Source organism: Cuculus canorus, chromosome 1 (assembly GCF_017976375.1).
Source record: "Cuculus canorus isolate bCucCan1 chromosome 1, bCucCan1.pri, whole genome shotgun sequence".
Classification (NCBI taxonomy): domain Eukaryota; kingdom Metazoa; phylum Chordata; class Aves; order Cuculiformes; family Cuculidae; genus Cuculus; species Cuculus canorus.
In genome coordinates, this window is record NC_071401.1 from 135019783 (window position 1) to 135039542 (window position 19760).

At 44.0% G+C, this 19760-nt stretch overlaps 1 protein-coding gene across 10 annotated transcripts in view; it reads right to left on the reverse strand.

Annotated features, from left to right (window-relative positions):
- Positions 1-19760, reverse strand: part of PPFIBP1 (PPFIA binding protein 1) — a 112411-nt gene that overhangs the window by 70515 nt on the left and 22136 nt on the right. The window contains exon 1 of one of the 10 annotated variants that reach the window (XM_054060015.1): positions 15430-15535. The exons of the other annotated variants lie outside the window; for them this stretch is intronic. The gene's annotated coding sequence lies outside the window, so the exon portion shown is untranslated. Of the gene's footprint in view, positions 1-15429; positions 15536-19760 lie in introns of those variants that run through there. 10 annotated transcript variants of the gene reach the window in all.

Here is a 19760-nt window from a genome sequence, read left to right on the forward strand (position 1 = left end):
AAAATAAAGAGCTGCTAAGGGCATGAGAAAATAAACAAACCTCCTCCAGGCAGGTCTGCTGGCTGTAGATGTCTGAGGAACAGCATCTCCCTCAAACAGGAAGGGGGCGGGGGGAAGCCTAAGTCCCTACAACTTTATGCATCTTGAACCACTTTGTTCCTATCTGCTCAGGGAGAAGGAAAAAGAAGAAATGGTGTTTTTCGCAACCTACCCCCTTGTTACACATCTCAGTACAGGTACCAGAAGAGATTCAAGCCTTCAGAAACAAAAAAAAAGCATAAGAGAAAACATGGTAATTGTTGTGCTATCCTAACGAAACAGACTGGATTCTCTGGCCTTACCATTACATTAAACACTAGATGATTCAATTGAACTTGATCTCCACTCATGAGGCAAAGCTATTTCCTCTCTTACTTTCTTATATTAACTCAGATTTGTCTATGTCCTATTTTCAGTATCTAAATTAAGACTATTGCTCATAACCAGATTATATGGCATTTATTCTGAAGAGATACTGATACAGCTAAAAATTCAATATAAACACCCTGTGGATGTACGCCATGACATTTATATACCAGATTAATAGGCACTAAGAGGAATTTCTGATGTAAGGCACATGACCCTCCCTTCATTTCAAAGGCAATTATTTTAATACCATGATTTCAAAGTGTGACATGTCCTTGAAAATGCTTACAGACAGTTTTACCAAAAAAGCCTCCAAATCTTGAAAGGACAATTTCAGGTGCACCTCCGGTTTCAAGACAGAAGAACATCTGGGAGTGAGCGTATTGGCCAGCCTTCAGATAAGCAGGCTGAGACAAACATCAATTTTACGCAGTATGGATCTGAGCCTCTCTTAGACAAACAGAAAAGCTCAGGAAGATTTGGTACAGAGCTCTTGTTTCAGCCCATCTCTAGTTAAAATCTGCACCATTCATGCTGTCTTCGCTGCCAGCAGAGCACTGCTTCATGCCCAGTCTCCTGTCCCAGCAGGTTTCTGGACAAGTCTCCCTACTCAGAGAACTCTTGCCTTTCACACCTTCTTGCCCTATTCCGTGATATTTTCCAGACACCTCAACCTAGAAGCTACTGCTTTGCTAACATCAGAGGGCCAGCTTATAGCTTTAATTACAAAAGAGAGCACAGCCAGGCTCCCCAGTTATCACTTGCCAAACCTGGTCAGCATCAACTCGGCCTTTCAAAACCAGGAGAAACAGAGAACAGGCCAATTTGTTCTAAGGAGCGCTGAAAAGATGACAACAGCTGGTTTTCCCATCAAGATTTTATAAATTCCCAGTGCTTCCTGACAGCAGTTTGATGCTCAAGGAAAAAAACAGGCCCCTGTCCAAACCCCTCTGGGCAAGTCAACCACACACCCACAGGCTGTCACCTCCAAGAAGCACCTCCCATATGAGGACAGGCTGAGAGAGTTGGGGCTGTTCAGCCTGGAGAAGAGAAGGCTCTGAGAAGACCTTATAGTGACCTTCCAGTACCTGAAGGGGCTCGGGAGGGACTTTTTACAAAGGCATGTAGTAATAGGACAAGGAGGAATGGCTATAAACTGGACAGGGGAAGATTTAGACTAGACATTAGATGTCCCCTCTCCCACCAATCTTTTCCCTCTCCTGATACTTTCCTACTCCCTTGAGCACTCATGATGTTTGTGATTTGCAGTCAAGCCATAATATGTGGCAGGTTCTCCCTTCTCTTTGCTCCTTGCTAAAAGTTAGGAGGAAGCATGAAAAGGAAAAAAAATCCCAAACTACCCTGCCCTTAGGTCTCATGCTTGGCACAACCACAGCCACAAACGATGGCAGGAGAAGTCTTCTTTATCCCCATGACTACTGCATTGGGCCTTGGGGTGATTGTACTCCAAGGTGCAGCTGCCACATGGGGCCTGGCGCAGCATCCAACTCTAAAGGGGTGCCAAACAGAAGGACGTGCAAATCTTCTGAGAGGGTACCCAAGTTTTGGTGAATTTGCATTGGAGAAAAAAAAAGAGAAGGAAGAAATATTCAGATAGTCAGGTACTCCCCTCCTCCTCAACTTCCAATACCCAAGTTACACACAGAGATAAAAAAATTCCTTGTAAGGGTATCAGCATGATTTGAGCAACTCACGCTGAACACATTCTTGGAAGCACTCACCACTTCTTAATGCAATACCTCAAAATAATTACAAAACACAAAATAATTGAAAAAAAAGTCACAACAAACCAGCCCAACGCAAACATGGAGCTTCCCACATGCTGAGCTGCTGACATTTCTTCCAAGCAGACCCAATCAAAGTCTAGTGAGAGAAGCTGTCAGATGACAAAAGAGAGACACAGACATCACCACAAGCACTCTCGCACCCTGCAAGTAAAGCATGAAAGCCTGCATACCACTGCTCTGCTCTAACTGCTGCAAAGTTTAGGTCCCAACCTAGCCCTGAGGGCTCCCCAAGCCTAGCCAGGAGGGGGAGGGAAACATCCAAGTTCATGTAAAGCCACATTCAGCTCCTCAAAATGTCAGCTGACAAGTAAACAGCAATTTGGATATCATGGGAAACACTGGATGAAACTAGAGTGCTGTGAGCACATTATGGCCCAGGACAGCTCTGCTCAGTGCTGGAAGGGAGCACATACAAATGAGGTATCAGCTACACAAGCGATTAAAAGGAAAAGAAAAAAAATACTGACTGTGATACCTTGGTCCTGGTGTCCGCCACTGAAGGTCTCATCTACGGCATCAGGATACCTCTCACACTCATCAGAAAGAGAAAACTAAATATATTCTTGAAATTAAATCTCAAGCCCCTAAAAAGGATTGGCAAAGTCTTCCAACCTCAGACAGAGCGCATGGCTGAAGACAGCTGCTTTTTCCACTCCCTTCACTTGCAGGGCATGCCCAGAATAAAGTTGTGTTAAGTCATGCAAGGCTTTGTGAGAAAGTTTATCAAACAAGGAACCTGAAGACAGCCATAAGATGGCCAGGGAACCTCTGAGAACCTGTGGAGAAGCAGCCATGGGACTTTCCAAAGCCAGGTGAAGATATTGTGTGATTTTCATGCTCCTTTGCACCAAGCTGATTATATGTTCTCATCAAGGTTACTAAATTGTTCTAACACTGCTCAGTGCTCCAAAGCACCTTTGGAAAAAGCCAAAATTCCAGAAAAAAAAGAAGTTTTAACTAACTTCAAACAAACAGTCAACAATATTGTTACCAAGACCTCTTCTGTAACAGGAGGTCTGTTATTTTGTAATTCCGCGGTTTACTGCTTACAGCACTCACTTTTCCTCTAACAGCTTGCAACACATTTAAGGATCTTATCAGTTAATTAAGCAGCTGTAGATCCACACCAAGCCCTACAGTGCAGTGGTATTTATTTCTGCAAATGAGGTAATCCCAGACACCACTCCAAGCCAACAACTTCCCCTAGAGCCCACTAGGAAAAAAAAGTCCTAGTGTGGCATGTGGTGGGTGAGACAAGGAGAATTTGTTTCTATATATGAAGCATTCCCATTTAGGATGCCTCACTTCTCCTGTCTTGGTCTCAGCTGGAAAACAAGAAGAGGGTGCACACCACTTCCAACTACTACAAGAAAAGTTTTCCACTGCTTCTGGTTCAAGTGGAAAGAGGAGGGAAGGAACAGAAATATCTCCCAGGTGGCAGGGGGTAAGTGACACCCTCTTCTCCCCAACAACCCTAACCCAAGTCACAGACTACTTGAGCTTCATAAACTCCAGGCAATTCTTCACATACCTTCGACCACTCACTGAGAAGTGGCAACCACATCAATGAGTTAGAAAACGTATTTAAAAACAAATGCCAGAAAAACACCACCACCAAATGCACTTAACTAAATAGTTAACAAGGTTAGGTAAGATCACTGGAGATAAACATCTCTCTCTTTCCTTTTGTTGTTGATGGAAATCAAACTTTCCTTTTTTTTCAATCCTCTTTAGTTTAAACAAGAAAGAGGTGTGGTGCTGCTGCAGTATAAGTCAGGGAGCCCAGAACTCAAGTTGATTTTGTTTCTCCTCTCTTGACCTAAGGTCAATTAACTTCTTGTTGACTTTCCCCATCTGTAAAACAGGGCAAATAATTATGAGAAACTACTACACAATGTTAGAGAAATTATTCAATTCATAGCCATATAGTTCTTAGAGGATGCAAACAAAGTGCCAAGCATTATTACTAGACGATGAAATGATATATTTGCTCCCCCAAGATATACAGGGGAAGAAAAAGAACCCGTGCAAACAGCCAACTGTATTCCTAATGAGATGCAATACTCAGAAAGTGGGACATCTTAAAACAGATTGGACAATCTTCTTCTAGCTCACAAAGATTATTCCCAATACATAAACCTCGCAGGATTATAAATGCAAGAAAAGAAAGATATCATTTGACCAAGTTTCAGCAGACAAAACATGCTTGCCTAAATAAACAGGGGAAATGTATATTCTCAGTCTTGAATAGAGCACAAAGAATTTCTCAAACAAGTATGGGAAGAAATGAAATTAGATTTGAAAGCTTTGTGGGGGATGAATTTATATATTCTGAATATAAAGTAACTGTCAAGACTGGGAAAGTCAATTAAATTAAAAGGACCGGATGGGAGGGAGGCAGGGAAACACACTGTGCAACAGAGAGGTCACATGCTAGATAAACAGGGCAGTATGCTAACTATTTACAGACAAATACAACTCCCTCCCTCTGCAGAGATTTATCTATTTTAGAGAGCCACCATCAGTACTGTGGGTGAGCATAAGGTTGTTACATTAATGTTGCCCAAACCACATCACATAAAATGTCAAGAGCAAAAGCATAACAACTTATTCCTTTTTGCAAGCAGCAACATCATCTCTCAGAAGAAAGGGTGGAGAAAACAACCAGAAAAAACCTTCTCCTTCCATCCCCTCCACCACCTGCTGGAGCAGCACTCCCCTTCTCCATTCCTTCCAGTCAAACATAACTGCTCGGCTGATGGGCTTACATGGGACAAGAGGGTCATTCACACAAGAAAAATGTTAACCCTAAAATAAACAAGATGATCTGCGGTTTTAACTCTTACCAAACCCAGCACCAACACCAATCAGAACTGACATTTAGTCAGTATCCATGTGTCATTGAATGCTCTAGTACACACACTAGGTTATGGCATGGGGACGTTTGGGCAAGGCGAATGCATCACAGTTCCTACAAATGAGGAATTTTGCCTTGCACTGGACCCTTCACAGTGCAGCAGTCTCAGGTAATGTGTCAACACAAAAGCAATACCCTGTTCTACGCACCCTGAAGCTGCAGCAGTGTGAGCTGTGCCATGCCCCATGCCTGCCACATTCCTGTGCCCTGGCCCCGATGGGCCTCCGTCCCACGCCTGCCCCAGCATGCACACCACAACCTCTCTGGCTCCAGCAGCCAGTCAGGAACAGGGCTAAGGGTGGCTGGGGACACCCCCCATGCCTCAACCACAGGCAGTGTTACGCCTCCATAAATAAGCAGAGCAGCCACAGGCTCTGGGGAAATGGTTTAAAGTATTGCTATTTTGAGCACATTTCAGTTTAGCACACTATTAAAAGGCCACGAAAAGCCATGTCTGGGCTAGACTCTGCAGGACAAGTCATCAAGTGCTAATAAATGCAATAATGGCCATACACAGAAGTAGCCTTGTACTTCTTTCCCTCCTATATTCAACGTGACATTGGGGAAAAAAACCAACCAAAATACTAATGTCTGCCTTTTGCACACAGGCACTGCAGCAGTGTGGACTGCACACGTGCTATTTCAGTGCTGCATGTGCATGTTACATCTCAGCTTTGGACACCCAAACAATGTGCTGCCACTTTAACTCAAAACAGTCCCCAAAACCGGTGGAGCAAGGTGAAGAAGTACTGAAAACTCGCATGGATTTTGCAAGGAAAGAGGAGCAGCTGCAGAGAGTATGATTGAATCCAGCTACATGGACATAGCCGGGTTTCTGCGCCTTCATGGCACCACACCAAAGCAGCTCTGTCTGCTAAGGCTTATTTTAAAAGCGTTATTTAGCTTTTCTGAGTTATTTATACATGCTGCCTTACTGTGGGCCACAGCTGGACCGTCAGCATTACGGTTAACATGAGGCTTGCTAGGGAGGGAACAACGGGATGGAAATCATGCTTCTATGGCTAAATAGAGGGATAAGGCAGAGGCACCCAAATTCCACTCAGAACACATTGACATATTCTTTGTGGCGAGACCAGAGCTCAGATATGTGGGCTGAACTTGGGACAACACATGCAGAAAGCCCATGTTCCTCTCCTTGGCTGGAAGGAGCAGACAGCAGCCTGAAACACAGCCCACTGCTCCTGTCAATGATGAGTCAGGCATGGGGATTTCTTGCCATCTTTTTAGAAGAGGCTCTTATTTATGTATTTAAGGGTGAAAGCAAGCAGCAGCTGGAGAGATCAGCTCCAGCCTTCCTAACTGATTGCCGAGGGCAATGGGTCTGACTTGAACAGCATGCCTCCAAATACCAGAAACAGATCAACACCAGTGCTATGGAAACACAGAAAGGAAGACAGCACCTGCTACTTCAGCCTAGGATGGACATGGACACACACTTCTTCCCCAGAGAAGCAGCACAAGTGACAGGGAAAACAAAAAAGATTTAGGTGCCTAAACTTCTGCTGCTCCTGGGAAGCAGAAACCGGCACAGCATCTGAAGAGCGAAAAGGCAGAGACTTCCAGCGAAGGAAAGACATTTGCGCAGTGATGCCAGCAGATTGAAAGTCTCCAAACATGCATCCAGTAGAGCATGGCTGCCAGCCAACACTGGACTTTTAACGATGTTTTACAGCCATGACCGACTCAAATCCAGCTGAAGTGCAGGGCCAGCTGGAGTGTAATCCCAGCAACACTGACAAGCAGCAATAAAACTGAAGAAATGTGACCAAGATAGGAGACAATAGACGATAACTGCTCCTGAAGCCAGCAGACCTCTGATTAAAAACTCTGGGAATAAAAGCATTTGGCAATGGGGTTTAGGGTTCCTGATGCCCACGACCTTCCAGCACAAGTGCAAGATCCTGGGCAGCCCGTGAGTTCACACACAGTGATATACTGTGGAAAAGGTTGGAGATCCAAGAGGAAGTGCTCCAAAGGCTATGGAGAGGAAAGGGAGGGAGCAAAGGGAAGTAACATTTTAAATGAGACACCAGTCCTCGCATACTCTGGGCCAGCAGTGAGGTTAGGGATGCAGGACAGCACTAGGGAGCAGCAATGACCCAAGCCAGAAGAGCCCCAAGCCCTCAGTGGCAGCACAACCAGTGATCCCGAGCAGTAGAATTGGTGCTTGCTGCCCTTTCCAAAGCCCAGTGACTGTTACCAAACCTGTGGGTGCAAGGCAAGCATCCCTCTTGGGTCACAGGCTGTTAAACACTATGAGGAACTGCAGCCACCTCTGACCATATCAGCTGGCCCCAGGGTGGTGCAGGCAACATCAGGACACACAGGCAACAGCTGCACGTGGTGTGGCGGGGAACAGGAGGAGGATCTAGCCCACCCACCACAGACAGCATAGACAAAAAAGCAACAAGTCACAGCTGGAGTGGAGAAGACAGCCTTATGAAGCAGGAAGACAGCAGTCAAGAAGAAGCCCAGTACAGCTGTGGGACAGAAGCGGACAGCTGACATAAACAGACTTTCAGGGGCCCTGGACAAGTGAACAAATAAGTGGCCAGAACTTCATGTAGATGCATCATAGGAAGGAAGATATGCTTACCTCTCCATCAGGCTAACACACATCACCTCAGAGAGCACAGTACAAACAAATACTGCACTCCTCATCCAGGATAAGAATAAGGCAGTTCAGAGATAAGGGCAGTTGGAGGGCATTCAAGGGTGCAACATGCTAGTAGACGTGGGTCTTTGCAAGAATTTGTACGGAATATGCAACAGAGCAGCCACATGAGTCAGGAGAAGAGACCCAGCAAGCAGCTGGGACCTCAGCAGTGGTGCTACGGGAGAGCACATCTCAGCTGTGGAGTGCATGGCCAAAGTACAGATGCAGCAACCTGACCCAGCTCTCCACACGAAAAGCCAGCTGGTCCTAGGATGCTAAACCATGCTATATCATGCTGTAACATCTGAAACAAAGTATAAGAGGGATAACCTTTCCAAAGACAAGATTGCCAGTTCTGACACGCACTAAGCTGCTTGGATCAAATCAGTCTAGACCGAATGCAAAATGCCACTCCCTGAAGTCAACTAAACTAGGCCATTTCCAAGGGGTAATCCAACAGATAGTCTATTTTGTTGAATGTTTTTTCACATAAGATTGACCCAGTAATCTGAAAGCTCTTGGCAGTTTCTCTGCACATTGCCAGACCTGTCGAGTTAGATTAACTGCACATGCACAGCACAGCTGCATCATGTGGGCACAGCAAGTTCAGTGGGCCTCTTACTGGAGCACTGGCACAGCTTAAGCCCATCATATGCCACAGAACAGCTCCAGCATACGTTTCAGTTTTAGTTCTTAGATGATCAAAATATACTTCGTTACTCTGCCACAACCCCTATGTTAACTCCAATGACATGGTCTTTAAAATGTGGAAAGTCTCTATGAAAGTAAACAATGGTTCAGACTGTGTTAAGTGATGGTTATCCTTTAAAAGACACCGAATAAATGGATGTCTACACAAGCAGAAGCACTACGACATTCCTCTAAAAATCCTGCTGGAAGCTGTATACAGCATAATTTTAATGACATTTGAAATGAAAGCCTAAAGGAGCTGTTGTGCAAGGTATCAAGCAAAAGAATAACAGATATGTAGATATTAGACATGAGTGATGCGGTGGGTTAGATTACTCTCCCACAGGAGCAGACTTAATGCTGATCTCCACCGTCACTCTTGAGTAAATACCACTGATCCATATAAACTTTCTGACACTGAAAAGAGAAAAATAAAGAATTTAATTAATGACTAAAAAGTCTGAGGGGACTTAAAAATATAAAAGTTTATTATCATGTGACACGGGATACAGGAAGAACAGTGGATGATGTACATAACGCAGCACTAAAAAAAAGCCAATACCAAGAGATAAAAGGATGACAACTGATGTATAAAGGGGAAATCAGTTTGCTTATTCCAAATAATTCCCAGCAAATTTATCTCTCAGTATTCCTACACTACACTGTTGGCCTGTGCCTGCCATCCACCTCCCCAGCTGATCACATCTGTGTAACACCAAAGAAAATGAATGACACCTTGAAAGGCTTCCTTCTCACTACTGTGACCTCCAAAAATCCTAACCAAGCACCTCATGCTGTTGAACATCTAGAGATCTAAAGAAGTGAAGCCAGTGGAAGTCAAAGCAGCCCACAGCACTGAACCAACCCTGCAGCTCGTTTCAGGGTTATAATAATACAGCTATTCTTGAGTATCTTCACTATGACTATTTTGGGAAATCAAAGATGTTCTCTGTTACTGTGATTTGACAGAAAGTTTTAGTCACAGATACATCCATCTACAGATCGCGGTCAAAATAAGACCTATTTGGTGTGGGACGCATGACAAAATTGTTCCGGGAGAAGGTTCTGAATAAACTTTGAATTCAAAATGCAAAAGCAAAGTTTAGGGAATAAAACTCTGGACCAAAAACATAAAACTTCCAAACCAAGACAATTACATGAGCCTCCATTAGAAAAGATATAAGAATCAGTAATTAATACATGAGTGCTCTGTGAAATACAGCTGGTAGAAGGACTGAAACAAGCAGGAGCACTCCAGTGTACTCCGCCACCTGGGACACTCCACCGGCACACTAAGATGCTGTTCTCCAAACAGAAATCATGCCAAGAGCAAAACCAGATCTTGCCAAATTGACAGAAGTTTAGGACAAGCAAGCAACGTGATCAAACAATCAGCTCAAAAGAATGCACAGGGCTAAAGAGACACAAACCAACTAGTTGTTGATTTGGGGCAAGCAAACATCCAGAAGGTATAAACTACAACAGAGAGAATTCAGCCCGTGCATGACTAGGAGATAAGAACCCAGAGGGGAAAAAAAAAAAAAAAAACAAAAAAACCAAAAAAACATTTTCAGGTTTAGATACTAAAAAGTTATAACAGATCGTCCACACAAATGACTGGGTGCCCATAGCTTCTCACAGCAGTTTTTCAGACTAGATTGAACAAAAACCCAGGGGAAAAAAGATTACACAGGACACGAACAACAGGGACACATGAGTCCGTACAAGAAGACTCCATTACAAGACTGGGCTTCGGGCTATTGCAACAGAATAATTATCTATTGAGCCCCGTGTAACACAGGAAAAAAACATTGGTCAGGTGGTAAAAGAGACAAAATGTGGCAGGTGGGGAAAAAAAATATTCGAGGTTCCTATAAAAGGTACTGCAGAATGCAATGTATGAAACTACAAAGCCAGTGGAAAAATGTTAGCTAACAGTATTATTTTAAGTCTGCTTAAAGTAATACGAAGGGCTGAAATGGAAAACCTATAATTAAATGGAGCTTCTCCCCTTCGTTCCAAATACTTGACTCCAGCTGAGCCAGGGGAGGCTCACAAATTGACAGGATCTTTGGGATTCCCACTGCCCGGGCTGCCAGGACCCACAGGCAGCAGTCAGGCAGCAGGGATGGAGATGCAGAGCACACCAGCTGTGGGATTTTGACACTGTGCCCCACTCTGTCACAGCTGGCCTGCCCCTCTTTGACACCTGCTCAAATTTCCTCATCGTCTTCTCCAATGCAGGAAAATCCTGGCAGTTTTTCAGGACAAAACTCCTTCCCAGTCCTGCCAGGTCTGTCTCCCTCCATTGACACCATCTTCAATGATGGGAGACTTAAGCTCCCCTTGAGTGCCAGTCTCTGACTGATTTGCCCTTCCCAGTGAGGGATGCTGGCAGCACCACAGCTATTCCCGAGCTTCTTCCCCATGACTATTTTGGTAATCAAAGATGTTCTTTGTTGCTGTGGTTTGACAGAAAGTTTAGTCATTTCCTTCTCGGCAGAGTCAGAATTACACATACACAGCCCACAGCCCCAGGCAAGCTGTATGGCCGCTCACTATCTAATGAGGAAGGGAACACTTTCATGCATTTCTCAAAAGTGAACTGACTGCCTTAAACTCTACCTTGGGGACTGTCATCAGAGGGATTCAGTTTGTTTTGAAGGATCCTAGGAAAGCGGTCTGCTTCTCCACCCCCGCTTCTCAAACTCACGAATTAACTTCCCCGGAAAACTCAAACTCTTTCTAATGCCACTGCTAAGGAAACCTCCCTTGCACACCACACCCTCATCTCTGAAGACTGTTTTTAAAAGTAACTCACTTAAGGTTGGCTGTGATGTTTACCCCAATATTTCTCCTGGCTTAACGGGGCACAGGACATAGACATTCAAGCGCCTTTACCCTGTGATCTTCATTAGGATGTCGGGAAGGCTGGCAGTCCCCAGGAGAAGTCTGGAGCTCAGCGAGACTGGATAAAAACTGGGACTTGTCAGATTTCTGGGAAAGGGTGGAGTTTTTCCGGTTTAGTTGAAAGGGTAAATTATCCTCCAAGAATGGCAACCAAAGGAATAGCTGCATGCGTGATTTATCATCACATATGATAAATGTGCCACAAAGCCCTGATCACAGAGCACACAGAAAGCGAAAGACAAGCTTTTCAGAGACATCAAGCTTAATGCAAGCACAATTTCAGTATCAAAAAAAACAAATCCCCAGAAAACTACACTCATAATCAAGAGCTAATTTTTAGGAATGATCATTTAAGAAACGTGGCACTAGGCAAACCAGGTGAGATAAAAGTTAATTGCACTTTTGCTTTCCTACAGAGAACAACACAAATACAGATGTCCTGGAGGAACCTTTCCAGTATCTCCAGGAAAGAAACAGTACTGCAAGACAAACATAAAACAAGAGAGAGGTGCAAGATGTGAATTTTTTTGTCCCTTACAGACCATCATCTTTTAACCAGGATGAAAACACAAATACTAATTCTACAATCTTTCATGTTCAGCAATAATATTTTTACCTCATGAATCAGAGGTTTTCTACAATAGCCACCCATTTCTTTTTCAAATTAAAGGAGCATTGCATGCAATTATATGCTGTATGTCTAAAAACCCCCAAAATTTACATGTTGCACCACATTTAGGTGCATGGCTTACCAGGAAGGCAGCAGCACCTTTTCTTTGCTTTGTGTTCTACTAAAAGCTTTCTTTCAGGAACATTTCTGGAAGAATGCAAGAGCACTGCAATCAATCTGATTCATGTCTGTTCTTCAGATAAAAATAAAGATCTGCTTTGCCTCATGATTTCTGATCAAGAGAAGAAGGGCTTTGTGTTAAAAGATCTGAGAGAGCCCCTCCTCTCTACTGAAAGCAAAAATGACTCTGTAAGATGGGACCCAAGCAGTCACAGCCCAATCCAAATTAATACTCCTTCCCACACATTTGGTTCATGTCTATGTGTTTGTGTTTTAATTAAAAAGCTACTATGACATTGTTCCTATATTTTTAAAAGAAAATGGCTTGATATATTCCACAGGCAACAGGACTCAAAGTTTGGTTTTAAACATCTCCCACCATCCCTTTCAACCCCTAAGCACTCGCCTCCTACACACATAACACATGCCTGAATCAAAAGTGAGGGCCAGCCTTGCTCAAAATCACCAGGTTTTGCAACTGGACCATTTGCACCTTGAGGATGCGGTCAGAGTGGTGGGCAAGTCATTTGGGCAACTATCTTCAGCTCCAAAGAATTAGACAGAAAGGAGGGACTTGGGCAGAAGGGCTGTGGCTGCTGAGAACAACATCAGCCAGACTACTAAAAGAAGCAGCCATAGTTTCCCAAACAGGGATTGTTTCTTAAAATCCATGGTGGAGGTTCAGACAAGCAACTAAGACCTACAATGGAAGTGGCACTGCCTGAACACTGACAGCTCAAAGCAGAAACTGTTGACTCTCCAGGAAACTTCTGACAACAGGCAGTGCTTCCCTGGAGGTCAGCAGCTCCACACCCATCCTGGCCTCTCTGTTTTCTCAAGGCAGTTATCACTTGGATCTCTTCCGACAGCCCTTTCCACAGCTTGGCTGCCAGAAGAAGAGGTGGCAAGAAGCCTCCTCTGTCTACCTCTTGTCTGCCATGCACACCCCTTGGAGCAACAAAACATCAGTGAGTGCTCAGCTTCTTCCAGTCACCCATGGCCAGGACGCCTTTCCCAGAAGCCCAGCTGGACTTGCAGGAGCTCAGCCAAGCTATGGCTTCATGCAAGCGTACACAGAGGCTCCCACACAGACACAGTTTCTTCTTGTTGAGGCATGCACAGGCATCTCTGAAATCTCATTATTTTGCTTCCCATAACATCTATATATATTAGAAGTCACTTTTGCAGAACTTGCCCTACGCTTACACCCTAGTAATACCTAGCTCACACCAGGTAGTACAGAGCACCATCTTTTTATTTGTTTATTTTACAGCTTACATTGAGAGGATTCTTCCTTGAGAAGCGTATTTGATACTTGTACGCTCTGCCTTTACTCTGTGTTAATAGACTATTTTTCCTTTGATTTTTTTTCTGCTTTAAGGAATGAATCAACCGCTACTAGAAAAGACCTCAAAATTTATGAAAGAAAATTAATAATGTGTGTATTAATTGCGTATTCACCAACGCAGGCTGATTGTGTACGGTTGTCTTGTGCCCTAGAAAGGTGGACAGAGGATTTAAAGCTAAGAAGCAAAGCAATGAAGAAACCCTAATACTTTGAATGATTTGGGGACCCAACGATTATCCACAGGAAAAGTAATTGATGCATGTCTTTTATTTCGGTATGCTAATGCTACAATTTTTTGTAAAAGGCCTTTGGGCGAAGTCTGGTTTGAACTTGAATGGAAGTAATCAGGGCTGCAGCTTGAATAATTTCCCCACATTTGTATATACCATCTATCCACATCAAGTATTACCCAGCAACACCCAAACTCTCCCATGTTTAAATCACTATGTCCCCAGGATGCATTTTTCAGCTGCTGCAGACCCAGATCTCTTATTTACAGTGGGACAAGCTAGCTGCACCTGGACAAACACATAAAGCACAGATGCTTTAGTCGTTATCTTTGGTTTTGGTTTCTAGAAGGCTGCACATCTTTTGACACAGACAAAAACCACACAGCATCCACATTAACTAACAAACCAACCTGGGTTTGGACATCACTATATCCACGGATGAAACTCAAAACAGTATACCTGTTCATTCTGCAAGTGCCAGCCTTGAGCTTAAAAATTAAGTTTCGATCTAAAACCAAGGAGTCTGGCACACACAGAAACCCGAAGTGAAAACTAAAGAGACCTGAGCAAAACTAACCACATCGTTAATTCCAGTGACCCAAAGAGCCGGTATCTCATGCAACAACATTTCCTAACACAAAACAGTACATTTGAAAAATGTACTAGCAAAAATGCCACTGAATCAACAAGCCAGGACTGAAGGATACAGACAACACAGCCAATTGTCACAGCAAACACCTCTGGAAGTCTAATAAAAAGAACAACACAAGACAGACCAGCTAGTGAAGTACTGTAAGATCAGTAGCAAGAACAAACTGCAGAAGGTTTAAATAAAAGCTATCAAATCACTAACTTACCAGAGTTCAACTGAGTCTAGACATGATTTGTACAAGGAAAAAAAATATATGACTAATCTATGATGAATTTTATATTAATCACTGACTGAGTCCATCTCTGAATTGGAACGCCACTCCATGCAGTTTCTATCAGCTAGTGCTTTGTTTTGATTCTATAAGCCAAGGCAACAGGTTATACGCAGTTTATTGTCTGTGACAATGCAGACGTCAGTCGATGGAAGACGTAGAAGTCGCTGGAAGACACAGAAGATTATTTCATGAACTTAATTAAAGATCTCATGCCCCCAGAACCCACGTTATGGAAGCAGTGTGACAACAAGTCTGAGCAATCAGATATGAGAGGATTCAATCTCCTGGAAGACATTTTCCATAGCAAGAATTTGATAGCACCAAATACTGGTCTTGCCAGTATTCTGCCTCTTTCATGGTTATGTCAAGTTCGCGACGTCAAGGTGACTAAAGCCACTGCTTTGGTTAATCACATGGCAGCCTGGAGCACACAGGGTCGGCAGCCATCTTTGGCCACTTTTTCTGTCCTTGTGTAAATAACAATAACCAGTTGGTGACTTCCAGCAACTCTGGTTCTGGAAGCCAAGAAGCTGCAAGGGTTTTGTTAGAGAAGACTCCTTTTTTAGGGTGAGATGATCACAATGGGCTGTTATGCTGCTATCACTAAACTATCACAGAAAGATTATCAAAGCATTCTCTCTCACAGGCACCAGGTCTTATTCTTCTACACATGCAAAGGAGCCAAGAAAAGCCTCTATGTGCATCTTGGTTGGAGATTTATGGGATACCTTCAAACTCTGCATGCTCCATTAAATGCAAAAGGCGATGCTCTGTGACTGTTGTTCATCTTTGACTGCTGTTGCCACATGCTGATTTCTGTCTTCCATCTCAACTCTACTAGAAATAAGCACAAGGTTACATTCCTTAACAAAAAGGGACCAGGCTCGCACATAAAGTTTGCCATAACATTTTCTAGGAAAACACCTGCCCTTCAATTATCCTGAATTGTTATGGGCATCCTTCACTTTGAAGTTCAGACACAGCATTACTTTGCCATTCCTAGAAGGCACTTATTTAGTTCCAACACCACAAACTTATAAAACCTCATTAGTAAGGAAGACACATCCAAACTGTGTGTTTCTACGGCAGAGAAGTGAGGTGGAAGCTATGCTGCAAAACCCACAAGCACTTTACAGAAAAAGGAACAAAATACATTCTTTTTGTTGTTGGTGGTGGTGGGAGGAGGAGGTCGTCAAAAGATTTGAGTTAAAAAAATAACAACATCAACATAACTAGATGTTTCCAGCTTCATTAGTAAAAGTTTTATATATTTATTTTGCTATTTCTCCATGCAAACACTTCAGCTGTTTCAGCTTTTTAAGTTGGTTACATGCTAATACACATGTACATAACAGGATTCAGCTGTCCAGTTTTTATACATCCTGCAAATGATCCTGAAAATACTTCTACTAATCACATTGTTCCACACAGTTTTAAAGCACACAATCGCAGAATTAAACCCTCACCACATATTTTTGGTCTAGATTCTAAAGGAAATTAAGTTTAGGTGGTAGTGGTTTTTGTCAGTCCTCACCCTATTAGATTTTGAACTCACTAGTTAATTTTGACCACATTTGGCAGAAGGCAAAGAGATACGAATAGGTGTCACCTTGCATCTTTGGGAGAAATTAGTATGTAGGTAGAGGAGACACATCCAAATTAGCCTCACACAAATTCTGCTGTCAACAATTTCCTGCTTTGTTTGGCCCAGCAGTCACTCTGTCAGCATCTGCACGTGGGCATCCAGCACCTGCGTTGACTTCTGTGTGTCTAGCATGAAAGACACCGGAGAGAAACCATGGAACAAGCCAAGAGGGAGTGAAAAGACAATCTGCACATAAGTAACAGCAGAAGAAGAGATTTCCAGAGAGAAGGATCACAGGTCATGGTGGAAAGAAGGCCAACATGCACAAGGGAAACAAAATCATAAGGAACTAGGTTTTGTCAACTCTGCTGCCTGAAGGATAGTTAGCGCCAGGTCTTTGCCACTGTTATACCTACAAGCATGATAATGTCCTTTCCCTGATACCTCCTTCCACCCTCTGGAAAGCTCATAACACAGCATTCTCTCATCACAACCTGGGCTAGTTGTTTACAAGCCATATTTCATCTTTGGATACCCACAAATAATGCCAGATGCTACTGGGTCCACAAACAGACCGTGCCTTCAGCTGGCAGACAGGACAAGAGCAGCACTGCAGCAACTGAGCTCACACTTGGGAAAGAGCTGGGGCAGACGAACCACCCCAATCTACCTGCACCACAGCTGCAACAGAGAGCAAGACCCCTCTCCAAAACTGTCACCTATGAATCACGGCCACCATCTGCTTCATCCCAGGAAAGGAGAAATGCACAACACATCCCATGAAGGTCTTGCAAGGGAATGGGTGCAACCCAGAGGCAGTACTGAAAGACAACCAAACAATACTTTTTTACAAGCTGGAGAAGCTGGCCTGTGTGAACCTCATGAGGTTCAACAAGGCCAAGAGCAAGGTCCTACACCTGGGTCAGGGCAACTCCTGGTTTCAGTACAGGATGGGGGATGATGTGATTGAGCGCAGCCGTGCAGAGGACTTAGGCATGCTGACTGATGAGAAGCTCAACATGAGCTGGCAATGTGCGTTTGCAACCCAGAAGACCAACCATATCCTGGGCTGCATCTAAACAAGCACAGCCAGCAGGTCAAGGCAGGTGATTCTGCCCCTCTATTCCTCTGTTGCGAGACCTCACCTGGACTATTGTGTCCAGTTCTAGAATCTTCAACATAAGAAGAATATGGAGCTGTTGGAACAGGTCCAGAGGAGGGCTACAATGATGATCAGAGGGCTGGAGCACCTCCCATATGAGGAGAGGCTGAGAAAGTTGGGGTTGTTCAGCCTGGAGAAGAAAAGGCTCTGAGGAGACCTTATAGTGACCTTCCAGTACCTGAAGGGGGCTACAGGAAAGCTGGGGAGGGGCTGTTTACAAAGGCATGTAGTAACAAGACTAGGAGCAATGGCTATAATCTGGAGAGGGGCAGATTTAGACTAGACATAAGGAGGAAATTCTTCACAATGAGAGTGGTGAGACATTGGCACAGGTTGCCTGGGGAAGTTGTGGATGTCCCATCTCTGGAGGTGTTCAAGGCCAGGTTGGATGGGGGCTTGAGCAGCTTGATCCAGTGAGAAGTGTCCCTGCCCATGGCAGGAGGTTTGGAACTGGATGATCTTTAAGGTCCCTTCCAACCCAAACTACTCTATGATTCTATTAATACTGCCAGTAAGGAGGACAAAGGGTACAAAAGCTTATGAGCCAAACAGATCGCTTGCAACCTGTGTGGGTTCTTTTTGCCCAAGGAGCTATCAGTACCAAGACAGCTATTAGGGGATGCAAAGTACGATCAAATTATCCCTACTCCAGAAGAAGCAAAGGGCTGAGGGCCAGAAACAAGCAATGACTACCATGAGGGGTACCAAGAGGCCAGGACAGGCAAGTGAAGCACACTGCAGAGCCAGGATGGATGTTCACCCTCAGCCAGAGCTGACCAACCCCAGGGCTAGTCCCACAGCCACCAATGGCAAGTAAGGCTCAATGCCACTCCCTCGCTGTACTCAGCAGCTAGCAGATAGACAGCAGGAGGTTTTATTTATGTTGGTTCTTAGAAACAAATACTTACGCACCATGAAAGAGGAATGCAAATATCTGCTCCCCACACTCCCACAAGCCTTTCTGGTTTAGTTTGACTTTATTCAAGAATATTCTTTATATTCTTTTTCAAGAATATTCTTTATAACCACCACATTACAGCAGTTTATTTAAGCACTAAGTAAGGATGCTGCCACAGCATTAAATACAGGGCATCATCCTCAGAGGGAAAACATCATTAGTTTTCAGTATCTCCTCCTTTAAAAAGGTCAGCGTCTTGCAATAACAAAAAAACCTGATTTTCTCTTGGGGAAAAATACCAAGTATGCAGTTCAAGACATAGAAAAGATGCAGGCAGAGGACAAGACTCGTGGGATAAACAACAAGATGCAAAATCATTGTGCCCTTCTAGACCATCACATCAAGTTCAGACCGATTACACAACAATTTAAAGAGTCACCAGCAGTGGCTCTCTCCATCTCCTCATGGTCCTCATAGGCAAACCATGTCTGTGATGGCAGCCCATTTGTTACAGGGCACTTCATCCAGCCTTCAGACTACATGACCACAGCTGGCAGGATCTGCAAGAACTAGAGTTCGATGCCCACAACAGCCCAACAGCTCCATCACTGCAGCAAACATCCCTGATCAAGACCAAGACATTTCTGAGGCAGCATGAAAAAGACACTGGTCCTGTCAGGAGTGCTGGATCTGTCCTGTGACGAGATGCTGTCTTTACAGCTCTGATAGTCTGACTCCCCTTATTAACAGCAGAGCACTGGCACCTATAGCTCAGGGCTCTGAGCCAAGCACTGCAGTGTGCCAAGAATAAGGTAGCAAGCTTTACGGAAAAGGGCTTCAAAACACTAGAGCTGGGAACAAGACAGAACCTCTGCATAAAAATAAAGGTATCCAACAAAAACTATAACCCTTAATGAATTACGGCATTAGACAATGAATAACAACCAACACCAAGCTGAGCTGTGCAGTTGTCACACCAGAAGGATGGGATGTCATCTAGAGGGACCTGGACAAGCTGAATTACAACATTAGACAATGAATAACAACCAACACCAAGCTGAGCTGTGCAGTTGTCACACCAGAAGGATGGGATGTCATCTAGAGGGACCTGGACAAGCTGGAGAAGTGGGCCTGTGTGAACCTCATTAGGTTCAACAAGGCCAAGTGCAAGGTCAGGTCAGGGCAATCCCCGATTTCAGTACAGGACGGGTTGGAACTGGATGATCTTTAAGGTCCCTTCAAACCCAAACTACTCTATGATTCTATGAAATACATCATAGCAGGGCCTGAAACAGAGCTGTGTGGAGGTATCTGACCCCAGAAAGCAGTTTCTTCACTTAACAGCTCTCCACTCAACTTGGCCCCATTAACTCTCCTACTTCACCCACTCAGCTTTCACTTTTGTGGAATAACA